The following is a 12,188-nucleotide window of genomic DNA, read 5'->3' as shown; positions in this document are numbered from 1 at the left end:
AGAAGAAAGAAGAAGAAGAAGAAGAAGAAGAAGAAGAAGAAGAAGAAAAAAAGGAGGAGGAGGAGAAGAGCAGATCTAAAGCTGATTCACAAATTAGGGTCCAGTCTAGCTCAGCTCAGCCCAGCTGAAAATGGCCAAACCACAACCAATCAGCAGACCTGTGATAGTAAAATCAATGTTTGTTGTTTTGAACCACTAAAATTTTGGACATGTTTGTTATGGAGCATTATCACAAGAGAAACCTGACTTTTTATACATAAGTAATTTTTCTAAGTAAAGAAAAATACTATTAAAAATCTGTTCTACACTGAGAATTGTATGCTACATGGTGGGTTGGTAGAATTAAACTTGACTTCAGTTGTTAAGCTGGTTTCCTATCTAGAGTTCATCAGTATCCATTTAGCAAAACTTAAAGCTAGTAATTGATTTCTACCATTGGCCCCAGGTACAGAGAGCATGCTTCAGATTTGTTCCCTGTGAAGGTCAATTTCATGTATCAACGTGACTAGACCACATGATGCCCAGATCTTTGGTTAAACATGATTACTGGTGTGTCTCTGAGGGGGCTTCTGGAAGGGACTAGTGCTTGAATCAGTAGACCAAGTGAAGCAGACTGCCCAGCCCATTGTGGTTGGGCCTTACCCATCCATCCATACCTGAATAGAACCAACAAGCGGAGGAAGGGAGAATTTGTTTTCTTTGCCTGACTGTGAGCTGGGATGGCAGGCAGTCTTCTGCTCTCGACCAAGACTTATTCTCAAGCCTTCAGACTCAAACAGGAATTAAACCACTGACTCTCCTGGCTCTCTAGCATGCAGACAGCAGATTGTGGGACTTCTTAGCTTCCATGATTGCACGGGTCAGTTCCTTATAATAAACATATACATATATATATATAAACACAAACATATATATAAACATAAAAACATATCTATACCTGTATCTCCTATTGGTTCTGTTTCTCTGGAGAACCCTGATGAATATACCTTAGGAAATGAAGAAGCTGAGGTGTTTATCTACTGATTTCAGATTCTCATTGGTTGAGGGCTACTCCTGGGGCCATTAAATCCCCAACTTCCTGGCTGCGTTGTAGGTGAGCTGAGCAACTTTCTGAGGCACTGAAGAAAGCCCTCAAACAGTTCGAAAGAGAGATGCACCTGCTTCAGGTGGGGAGCTGATGGAGCGTCAGGAACGGTCCCCACTGCAGCTGCAGATGACTCAGTGTTGGGCTGAGGGTACGTGGGAGGGGGCAAACAGCTGCTGTGATAATTATTTGACTAGACCCAGAATGGAAGTAACTTGGGCAAATATTCTTATACCCAGGGTTTCAAATGAGTTAACATTGAAGCTTTATTTTCTACCACCCGCAGAGTCTATCTCAAGTCCTGAGGGAAAGAGGAAAAGAATTGAAAGGTCAAAAAAAAAAAAACCCCAAAATGATGGTATTCGTCCCCCTGGTCCTCCTCTCTTTCCCTGGTGCCCCTCTGCCTGGAAGGAGCAAAGAAGCAAAATGAAGGTCTCTGCAGGGGGAGGCACAGCTGGAAGCATCTTCCACCCCCACCCCACCCCTAAATACATGTTAGGATGGAGTAAACACATTACGGGATATTGAGTCAATGAAATGGGTTCCACAGGGCACCCATCATGACATTCCTATCTATTCATCACTGAAGCAGGGACTGTTATCCATCAACTGAATTCAGAGATACTTTTCAGAGAACTGTTTCTTGGCCCCCAGGTGAAGAGAACAGTGGGATACATCTGGGTCAGATGGGATGTAGCACTTCCCTGAAATGTCATTGCTGGAGTGAGGCAAGTGTTAGAAAGAAGGCAATGGGGAAGGAGCCCTAAGTGGAGGAAGTTGAAGGTATGGTTTCAACAGAGGAAGCTAATGACTAGCCCAGGTCAAGCCAGACCAGAAGCCGAGGGGTGGAATGTAGTGAGGATACTTGAAGGCACAGACCCAAAGATGAACCCTTATTGAGTGGAAGGTAGCCAGGGAATGCCTGTTGCCCATATGCCTCCTCCAGCCATGCAGTCCTCTTAAAGTTGATTAACAGATTACTTCAAGAACCTACACTTGACCGTAATTCTTTCAATTCTTCCTTCTTAGACCTCTGGTTTCTGCCCGAGTGTAGATAACTGTTTTGGAAGTGAGGTTATAGCCACATGCTCTGCACAGAAACTTTTCTTTTTTTTTTTTTTAAGATTTTATTTATTTATTTGAGAGAGCGAGAATGAGAGAGAGAGAGAGAGAGAGAGCACATGAGAGGGGGGAGGGTCAGAGGGAGAAGCAGACTCCCTGCTGAGCAGGGAGCCCGATGTGGGACTCGATCCCGGGACTCCAGGATAATGACCCGAGCCGAAGGCAGTCGCTTAACCAACTGAGCCACCCAGGCGCCCTGCACAGAAACTTTTCGATCAGAACATTCAATCAAGCCAGTTGATCAAGTCAGTCTGCAAGGTGGCAGGGTAGCGGAAAGCACAAATATTGGTCTCCCCGATGAGACCGCAAGCCCAGAAACCTGCTGCCAACTGGTTGGAAAGAAAGCTGTGTTTGTAGAACTTCCGTCAGAATGCACAGACATTGCCAAGTGAGATGCTCTTAAGATCCGTTTTTTATCATTGCCGGGTCTGGGCTCCTTTGTTTTCTTTACTGTGTTATATCTGACGTGCAACACTGCATAAGTTCAAGGTGTACAACACTGATTTGATCATTTTTGTTGCAATATGATTGCCATATAATGTTAGCTAACACCTTGTAGGATCACATAAATTATCATTTCTTCCAGCATTGGGAACAACTTAAATCTAGTTCAATGTTTAAAGACGTAATTTGTTATCTAATCACTGTACTGTGTATTAGGTCTCCAGGACCAGGTTCTGTTTTTCACTTAAGAATAATTTACTAGGTGGCCCTGGGTGGCTCAGTTGGTTAAGCAACTGCCTTCAGCTTAGATTATGATCTCAGGGTCCTGGGATCAAGCCCTGAGTAAGGCTCCCTGCTCAGCGGGGAGTCTTCTTCTCCCTCTCTCACTCCCCCTGCTTGTGCTCTCCCTCTCTCTCTCCGTCAAATAAATAGAATCTTAAAAAAAAAAAAAAAGAATAATGCACTAAATTATTCACGACACCCCATAGACAGAAGTGCAAAAGTTCTTTTGGAGTCCTTGTATGGACTTCACTTCTGGCTCCCAATCCAGGCGGCCTGGGGTGTCCCACACTCTAACCTCTCCAGTTAGGAAGGAAGCTGCTCTGCAAAATAAGTCCACACTCTGAATGTTACCTGTGCTGGAATGCCTGGGTCAAATTTCTTTTCTTCTTCTTTTTTTGTTTAAAAGATCTTATTTATTTGAGAGAGAGAGAGAGAGAGAGAGAGAGAATGAGCAGGGGAGGGGCAGAGGGAGAGGAAGAAGCAGGCTCTCCGCTGAGCAGGGAGCCCAACTCGGGGCTCGATCCCAGGACCCGGGGATCATGACCTGAGCCAAAGGCAGATGCTTAACTGACTGAGCCACCGAGGCACCCGCCTGAGCCAAATTTCTAAAAAGGCACTTTCCTCAAAGTCAGATGGCATGGCCTTAATTTCCTAATCTGTACAGTGGTTACCAATAAAGATTGTATCTGGCTCAAAGAACAATTCTGAAAGTTAAGTAAGTCAAAGGATTAAAAGACAAACAGAACAGTCCAGAGGGTGCTGTAAGAATACGAGATCTTATGGGATCTGCTCCCCAGAGGAGTCCTTTTGGGAAAGCAGTATTTTCCCCCAAAGTAATTTGCTAATCATGGAATTTCAAGGGCTTGGAAATAGGACAGCCCCAATAGTTCTTCAGATTGTGCTATATACCTGAATTTACATTTCATCTCTGCTTATAGCTGAGTCTGATATTGTCATGGCTTAAGAGCCCACAGGGATACTGATCAGCTCGTTAAGGAAAACCAGCTGCTACACCAGCAGCGCGTTGGTTGGCTTCATAACAAAAACTTGCACACTGGCTTCACATCCAGCAAACATTTTTTTTTTAAGCACACACTCTATGCCAGATATTATTCAAAGCTATTTGGGCTTGAAAGTCAGGGGTGGTTCTCAATGATCTTTCCTTTCTGGCTTACTGTAGGCTCCTACCAAATCTGTAGGAATGAAAGTGAGTCAGATAATGTCTCATCAGACTGTAGGCGAAGGAAGAGGAGATGAAGCAGAATGCAAGTGTGGGCCAAGGTGGAGGGAATGTCCCCCGTTTCTGAGACCAGCCGACACTCCCTGCTACCCACCCCGTAGGGGTGCTCCCGGCTTGTGCTTCGGTGCCCACCCAGCTCTTCACAGACTCTCTTCCTGGCACGGGTTTGATGGCAAATTGAGGTTAGCATCTCTGACAACTAGAGAAATACGAATTCATTTTCTGAGGTTTTGCTAAACCTTTCATTGCTGCGGCCGGAGCACTCCATTTCATGGGGATGCTCCTACTTGCGGGGACAGTGAGAGCTGAAATGAAAGCAACTTCTGGTTCATCTTACTTTGGATATGAAGCCTTGGCCATCGTAAGTTAGAACTAAACTGTCCCCACCAATCTTATTAATAAGAATAGATCAGATGTGCTCTTTGTTATATGAAGCTGTCAGTTATCTTTGGCAAGTGTGGCGAAGTTGGGGCGGGAGGGGGGGGGTGGCTGGGGAGGACTGAGTAAGTTCGGTCGAAGGCTGATTCCTGCCTCTTGCTTGTGTTTGGACTTCTTTCCGCACCAACCTCTCATAGCAGATGCTAATGAGTAGTCACATTGGACAGATCTTTCTTGTCACTGTCTTTCATTGTCTCTGCCTTTTTTCTTGTTTCACGGCAGAATGGGGCAGACGGGATGCTACAGCTAGGGACTTATATAATTCAGAGGCTTGGAAAAGAGTTGATGGAGTTACATGACTTTATCTTAATTATTTCCCCCTTGGGTTCCAATTACATGTTAGGAACTTTCAGGCTCTCCACAGATTTATCATCTTCAAATTCCCATGGATTATAAAAACCAAAGGGCCTGATCCTGAAGCTTAACATTGTTCCCGGTGCCAGCAGAAGGCTTAAAGGATTAGATCACGAGGAACCCAGAGAGGATAGTTTCTGTCTTAAGTGGGTAAAAAATGACCTCAAATTTGGCAGGGCCTCTCTTGCTGGAAAATCTCCCTTTTCTCATCATCATCAAAGGGTCTATAGCATTATTATTTCTTACGATGACACTGTGACCTTTGGACACAAGGCAAAGGCCACCAGGGATCAAAATTATGATTGCTTCACACACATATGGCCACTTTACATTAGCATTTTGCAGAGTCCTAACTTTCTTATCCTCTTTTGATGTGTTCTTAAAACGTGTGGGGAAAGTTGGGCTACTCCCCACACCAATATGTTTTCAGCTTGCGGGAGGGGGTCATAGATATTTTCTGTGAAATGGCACAAATCAAAACCAAAGTCTTACTTGGATCACATCTGCGTATTTAGGGCCAGGCATTGTTTTAAGGTGCTCCGGTCAAGGCACATGGTATATTCAAAATGGGTAGTTGAAGGATGTTTAGTGAAGGGATTATTTGGGGGGGGAGAAAACAGTGGAAGTTGTTCTGCTAGAAACAGCCTTACTGCTGACTGGCCTGAAGGAGGTGGGGTGTTATAGCTTGTGAGGGTTCTAGGAGGGCCGCCAGGGAGGAGAAGTTGGCAACTGCCAAACCTTTGGGACTTCCAATCTCCTGGATGTGCGTCCCATCGGTCAAATCCAATTGGAAGCCAGAGGCAAGAGAAGGGAGTGGTATAGTCATCAGAGATCAGCTTCCTGGGGCATGGGGCTGGGCCAGGCTGGATCTCAGACTCACTTTATCGTTATCATCACTGCACAGAGCAACAGAGAGGTTACATAACCAGCCTAGGGTCACCCGGGTAGGGAGGGGCAGACCCAGGATTTGAACACAAAGAGTCTCTGTCTAGAGCCTGAATTCCTAGTTACCATGCTCACCTGCCATGGGGTGCCTCTGGGCACAAGACGCTTAAAGAAGCCCAGAACTCCTCTGGATCAATGCTCTTCTGCTTATCTATCACTTAACAATTGTACTTTCATCCGCAGGCATCCCAACAGACCCTATGTTACAGGAGGTCAAGGACCTTCTGTCCATTTCATTCAGAGCTGGATTTCTCAGCACGGAGCTCATAGTAAACACCAACTCAGCATTTTTTCCTAAGGTCTTTTCTAATGAATGAAAGAATTTGTGGGGAACCTCCCATAGGCCAGATTCTTGCCAACCTCCTGCCCTTCCCCTTTCTTTAGAATGACTTTCAGTAAAGGGAACAGAATCCCCTGGAGAGGGTTTTTGTCCTCTGTTTGCTTTACCTCTGTTCTCTGCCTCCTTCTTTCCACGTTTTCCTTTCTTGGCCCCAAATCTACTGCTGAAAAGTGCTACTCGTGCTTAGGCTGGGCCATATCTGGCCTTCGTTTCTGGCACTTTTCCAAACTGGGAAAACCCCAGCTCATTGAGCGGCCGGACTTCATTAACCACGGCTCAGAGGGAGTTGGTTGTACTTGAGGGAGGAAGGCAACCAGGGCAGCACAGAGAGTTTCCAGGGCCCGATTTATCCGCCACAGAACAGAATACTCAAAAACACAGATGCTGTATCCCTCATTTCCATTAGCATCCTGTATGGATACAGAAGAAATCAGTAATGTGATTCCGTCTCCCATTTTGGGAGCTAAGAAAGTACTGCAGTTCTTTGACGCATTCTGGATTATCAATGGCTTCCTAAGTACCCCTAGAAAGGAGAATCCCTTGCCTTTTGTTTTGAGGAAACCCTTCAATTTCCAATATAGTATACTACAGCTGAGAAGTGTGTACATGTGTGTTGTGGGGGGCGGGGATGGATCTTACAGTGTCATTTGGTCCATTTCCCTGTCTCTGGGCCTTTCCACATCATCCAAGATAGGTCTCCTTTCAGCTTTCAAAGAATCAAGCGTCCGGACACTTTCTTTAGAGCATGCATGATGAACTGGTGTTTTAGAGCCTTTGTCTAAGCAATTTAACATGGTTAAAACCTAATTATTTTGAAATTATTTTGAAATATTCTGAAAAACAATTTTCACATCATCTTCTTCTTATGAAGTTTTCTAAAATATACAAGGTAGCATGAATCAATCAACTCCCATATACCCATCCCCAGATTCAACAATTACCAAGATTTTGCCACACTTGCTTTATCTATTTATTTTTTCTTCTTTTTTTTTAAGATTTATTTATTTATTTGACAGAGAGAGACACAGCAAGAGAGGGAACACAAGCAGGGAGAATGGGAGAGGGAGAAGCAGGCTTCCTGCAGAGCAGGGAGCCCGATGTGGGGCTCGATCCCAGGACCCTGGGATCATGACCTGGGCAGACGCTTAATGACTGAGGCACCCAGGCATCCCTATTTTTTCTTCTTAAAAATAGTTTTATTGTGAAACTATCCTAAAGCAAATCCCAGAAATGTCATTTCATGCCTACGTACTGCAGCATGCATCGATAAAAACTATTACCATTGGCTACCACAGCAATAGTGCCAATTCATACTAATTTTTAAAGTAATAGTAACAGCAACCATTACATTGTTAAACAACAATTAGGCGCCAGGAACTTTATTTACATTTTGTTTCAGTTAGGGCATGTTTGTGACAAGAGACTGAAGTCCATTGGAACTAGTTTTAAAAAGCAGGATTATCTCCCTGAATGAAGGGCACAAAGGTAGTGAGGTTGAACCCAAGGGAATGAAACTTGGAAACGGAAAGTTGTTGGCATTAGGGACTTTCCTAAGCTGTCATGTGTTTCTCTACAAATCTGTAGCAGAAGAAACCTTGGGGCCCTCGTTTCTTTTCTATCGTCTATATTCCTGCCCATATCCCACTCTTGCGAAGCCGCCAGAAAGACCCGAGTGTCTGATACACAGCCAGGGAGTTGTTAGATCAACTTCGAGCTGAAGCTCCATTTTTAACAATATGTTCCCAACAACACATCCTGAGACTTGCTGGTCCTGATGTTCAAGTTCCAAAGTTCCGGTTTAGCAGGAATGGGGCTGCCCATTCGGTGTGTGATTGTTTCCTTTCCCAGTCTCATCCTCTGATGCTGGAGGATTCCAAAGAAAAGGAATCTGCAGCAATTGCTTAGCTCATACAGTGGAAGACAAGGGATCCTTTATCTCCCCTGCCTCTGTGACTTATCCATTAGGGGGTGTAGATGTTTGAGGGACTGGGGCGTGTATGCAGCTTGGAAGCAGGGGGGCGTGACTCCGTGGGCAGGACTTTAGACCTGTACTCGTGAGCGGGGAACGCTGGCTGCCATGAAGAATAGGTCCAGGAGGGCTCTGTACCAACAGAGCGGGATCGCTTTCACTCTCTCCACATAAAATATCTTGCCATGTGTTCATTATCCTCAGTCTGCAAACCAGTTTCTCCCACCTTTGCTTGTGGTCCAAACAGGTGGCTCAAATCCAAGGGACTTGCATGCGCTAACCAGAGTTTCCTTGTTCCATTTTCAATATTTCAGGGGGGAAGATCCAGTTGGCCCACAACAGACTTTGCATCAGGTGTCCCTGCTTTGTCCAGTCAGTTGTGGCCAGAGGAGGGGAGGCCAGGTCTGTGGACAGACCTGCACAGGTTGCCCCTGCAGTTGGGGGAACGGGTCTCAGAGAAAGGATTTCTGGATGGGCAAACACACCCAAAAGGTGTCTATCATAGCTAATTTAATCCCAACATCCTCCAAGGAAGAAAATTTTATTCTCATTTTACAGGAAGGTTAGTTGAAGCTTAGAGGATTATATTGCCTTAGATTTCATGTCTAAAGGATGTGAACCCAGCTCTACATGACTCTAAAACTCATAGGCTTGCCAAACCCTGCTCTACATGACTCTTATCTTAATATTTATTGATTCAGTCAATCATTGTTCCCCTAATTCTGGAGAACAGAGCAGTTCCTTTTTTATAGCCTTCATCCTATTAGAAAATAGAATCACTATTTTATATGTTTCAATGTAGGGTCCACAAAAATCACTTTTCCCATTAGGTTTCAGCCAAAGCTTAGGAATATGTCCCCCATGTATGGGAGCCCAGGAATGATAAAAGCCAGATTTTATCAAGGAGGTCAGCAGACTTTTTCTGTAAAGGGCCAGGTAGTGAATATTTTAGACTTTGTGGACCATTTGGTCCCTGTTATGTACTCAGTGTTATCATTTTAGCATGAAATCACGAAAGCACAAAAGTTACATTATTACACAGACACTATGTAAGTGAATGAGCATGGTTGTGTTCCAAGGCAACTTTCTTTGTGGACACTGAAACTTGAATTTCATATAACCTTCAGGTCACCAGATACTATTCTTCTTTTGGTATATTTTTAACCATTAAAAAAAGTGAAAACCATTCTTAGCTCACAGACCATACAGAAACAAGTAGCAGGCCACATTTGGCCAGTGGGCCATAGTTTGCTGACCCATGGTTTACATTATACTCATCCTAGTATTATTTTATTCATTCAATACACATCGAGAGGACAGTAGCTATAAATGAGGTGTTGTGACAAGCATGACACGTATAGTAGAACCAGATCCAGAACTTGCTTTCATGGAACTGACCATTTGTAGGAGGATGATATTTGTCAAATAATCACACTAAAATTTTAAAAATTGCTATAGTGATAAAGGCCACTAAAAAAAAGACAAAGGAAATTTGAGCGTGCATTACAAGGAGAGGTGATCTTGATGGGGAAGGGTCCGAGATAGCTGCTACGTACTGAGGTAATACTTTGTAGTCGTGCTCATGAGCTCCCTAGCTGGAACAAACATCGCTGACATGATGCTCCCCGGCTTGGCTATGGTGTCTCCTCTCGCTGTGGTCCAGCAGGTCTTACTTACCTGTCTAGACATGTGGATTTCCACTGGGATGAGCCATCCTATGTTTGTGCTCCCCTCCCCCATGTTTTATCTCCTTTCTAACAAGCTGCCTTTTTAATTTGCTGAGGATCAGACTGAATTCTAGTCTGGTCCCTTGAGCCCTTAGGAACTCCATCTAGTTTCATTTTGCTTGCCATTGAAATCCTTATTAATCCTCAATTCCTTCAGCCAGGCGATTGATAAAAACATGCTATCCGCAGAATAAAATTTCCTTCCCTTCTGGTGCATGGTTTTGCTGCAGTTCTAGGAATCTAAAGATGGTTGATTCCATTTTCTTTGCCCAAAAGAGCAGCAAATACTCCCTTCAGTTGGCACTGGTACAATGCTCAACCTAAACAAGTGGGTCAGAACATCTCAGGATACAATTTTAGGATGTAACATATACTTGTCTCCAACGGTCCAGGTACTTGATGCAGAGTATATCACTGACATGACTGAAGTTCATTTAGGCTTTCACCTCTGAGTCATAGCTGCAAATATCAGACTTAGAGTCAGAGAACGAATGTTCAATGTTTAGCCCTGCAAGTCACACAGCTAAGTGACTGCAAGTCCTGCTAGCTTTCAGTGTCTTCACGTGGAGCAGGTGGAAAAACAATGTTTCTCCTAAAAAATTAGAGGGTCAAGATGCACAGAAATCTGGTTTTTTTTAAAGATTTTATTTATTTATTTGACAGAGAGAGAGAGCGGGTGGGGGGGAAGGGCACAGGGAGAGGGAGAAGCAGCCTCCCTGCTTGAGCAGGGAGCCCGATGTGCAGCTCAATCCCAGGACCCTGGGATCATGACCTGAGCCAAAGGCAAACGCTTAACCGACTGAGCCACCCAGGCGTACCAGAAATCTGTTTTCATTAGATGGGAGCTTCTTGAGGCTTCTGTGATAATAAATCTAGCAAAGCCATTTGATTAGTAGATTTGCATGTCTATGACTACTTGTAACATTATAGGTGAAGACCCCAGAGAACATCAGTATAAGGAAGGCGATCACATTTAATTTGGTTATTACATTGGTGGCAGTTTTAGAAAACAGTTGAAATATCTTTGCTATTCCTTCCATTGAAAGGTGGGGTCTAATCCCCTTTCCTCAAATCTGGGTGGGCTTGTGTGTCCCGTATAGCAAATAGAATGCAACAGAAGCCGTGCTACGTGACTTCCAAGGCAATAGTAGCCAGTCTCCTGCGTTCTCAGGGAACGCTCACTATGGGGAAGCTAGAAGTCAGGCACCTTACCGGTCAGAAAACCAACAACCCTGAGATCACCATGCCGGGGAAGCACGAGTCAGTGCTTCCAGTCATCAGCGCCAGCTGAGTCCAGCTGATAGTCCGCACTACCTGCCAGCCATACCCGGTGAACCAACTTGGATGTCCAGCCCAGTTGAGCCTCCTGGTGACTGCAGCCCAGCCAACATGTGATTGCGACTGCATGAGAGACCCCCAGAGATAACTGTCCAGCTGGGCCATTCCCAAATTTCTGACCCAGAAAACCAAGAGCAAAAAATAAATATATAAATAAATAAATGGAAGCTGCTGTGTTCTGGGGTAATTTGTTATATAGCAACACTACCAGCAATCATAACTGGAACCTGTAGTCACAAGAGCAAGGGGATGTGACTGCAGACCAGGGTGGTTGGTAGAGATGCTGCTGGGGGTGACAAGGCACAACTTTAAAATGTTAGGTTTACACATATTGACTGTGACTTCTTTGTGTCACTAGGACAAAGTCAAGCAGGAGACACAGTGGAGACCATGGGTTGAGGTCCAAGCCTTGGTTAACTCCCATTCCCGTTGTGTTGAAGATGAGGTTTTAATTGCAATAGTGATTCTTTTGAGCAAGTAACAATCATGACTGCCTAACAGTATCAGGCAAGGTCTGCTTTCACTTCCGTATATTATCTATGAAGGACAGACTGCATCTGAAACTTAGCCCATGCTTTAAAGTGTGTACATTTGCTTATGATAAAAAGCTGAAAAAACTCAGAAAGGAAAGAAGCGTCTAGTTAGAAATACCTCTATCCAAACCTCACATTTATAAAACTGTTTTATTTTTATTTATTTATTTATTTGTTTGTTTATTTATTTGACAGAGAGAGACACAGCAAGAGAGGGAACACAAGCAGGGGGAGTGGGAGAGGGAGAAGTGGGCATCCCGCGGAGCAGGGAGCCTGATGTGGGGCTCGATCCCAGGATCTTGGGATCATGACCTGAGCCAAAGGCAGACGCTTAATGACTGAGCCACCCAGGCGCCCCTATAAAACTCTTTT

General features: G+C 44.4%; 1 pseudogene; it reads right to left on the bottom strand.

Moving 5' to 3' along the window:
- The window catches only part of LOC112827304 (immunity-related GTPase family M protein 1-like), a 14,233-nt pseudogene extending 2,845 nt beyond the window's left edge, over positions 1-11,388 (bottom strand).
- Between the last annotated feature and the right edge of the window lie 800 nt (positions 11,389-12,188).

This window comes from Callorhinus ursinus, unplaced genomic scaffold, assembly GCF_003265705.2.
Source record: "Callorhinus ursinus isolate GAN/ISIS: 27379988/994484 unplaced genomic scaffold, GSC_fseal_2.0 scaffold29, whole genome shotgun sequence".
Classification (NCBI taxonomy): Eukaryota; Metazoa; Chordata; class Mammalia; order Carnivora; family Otariidae; genus Callorhinus; species Callorhinus ursinus.
The sequence above is the reverse complement of the archived record's forward strand: the minus strand, read 5'-3'. Positions and strand labels throughout refer to the sequence as shown.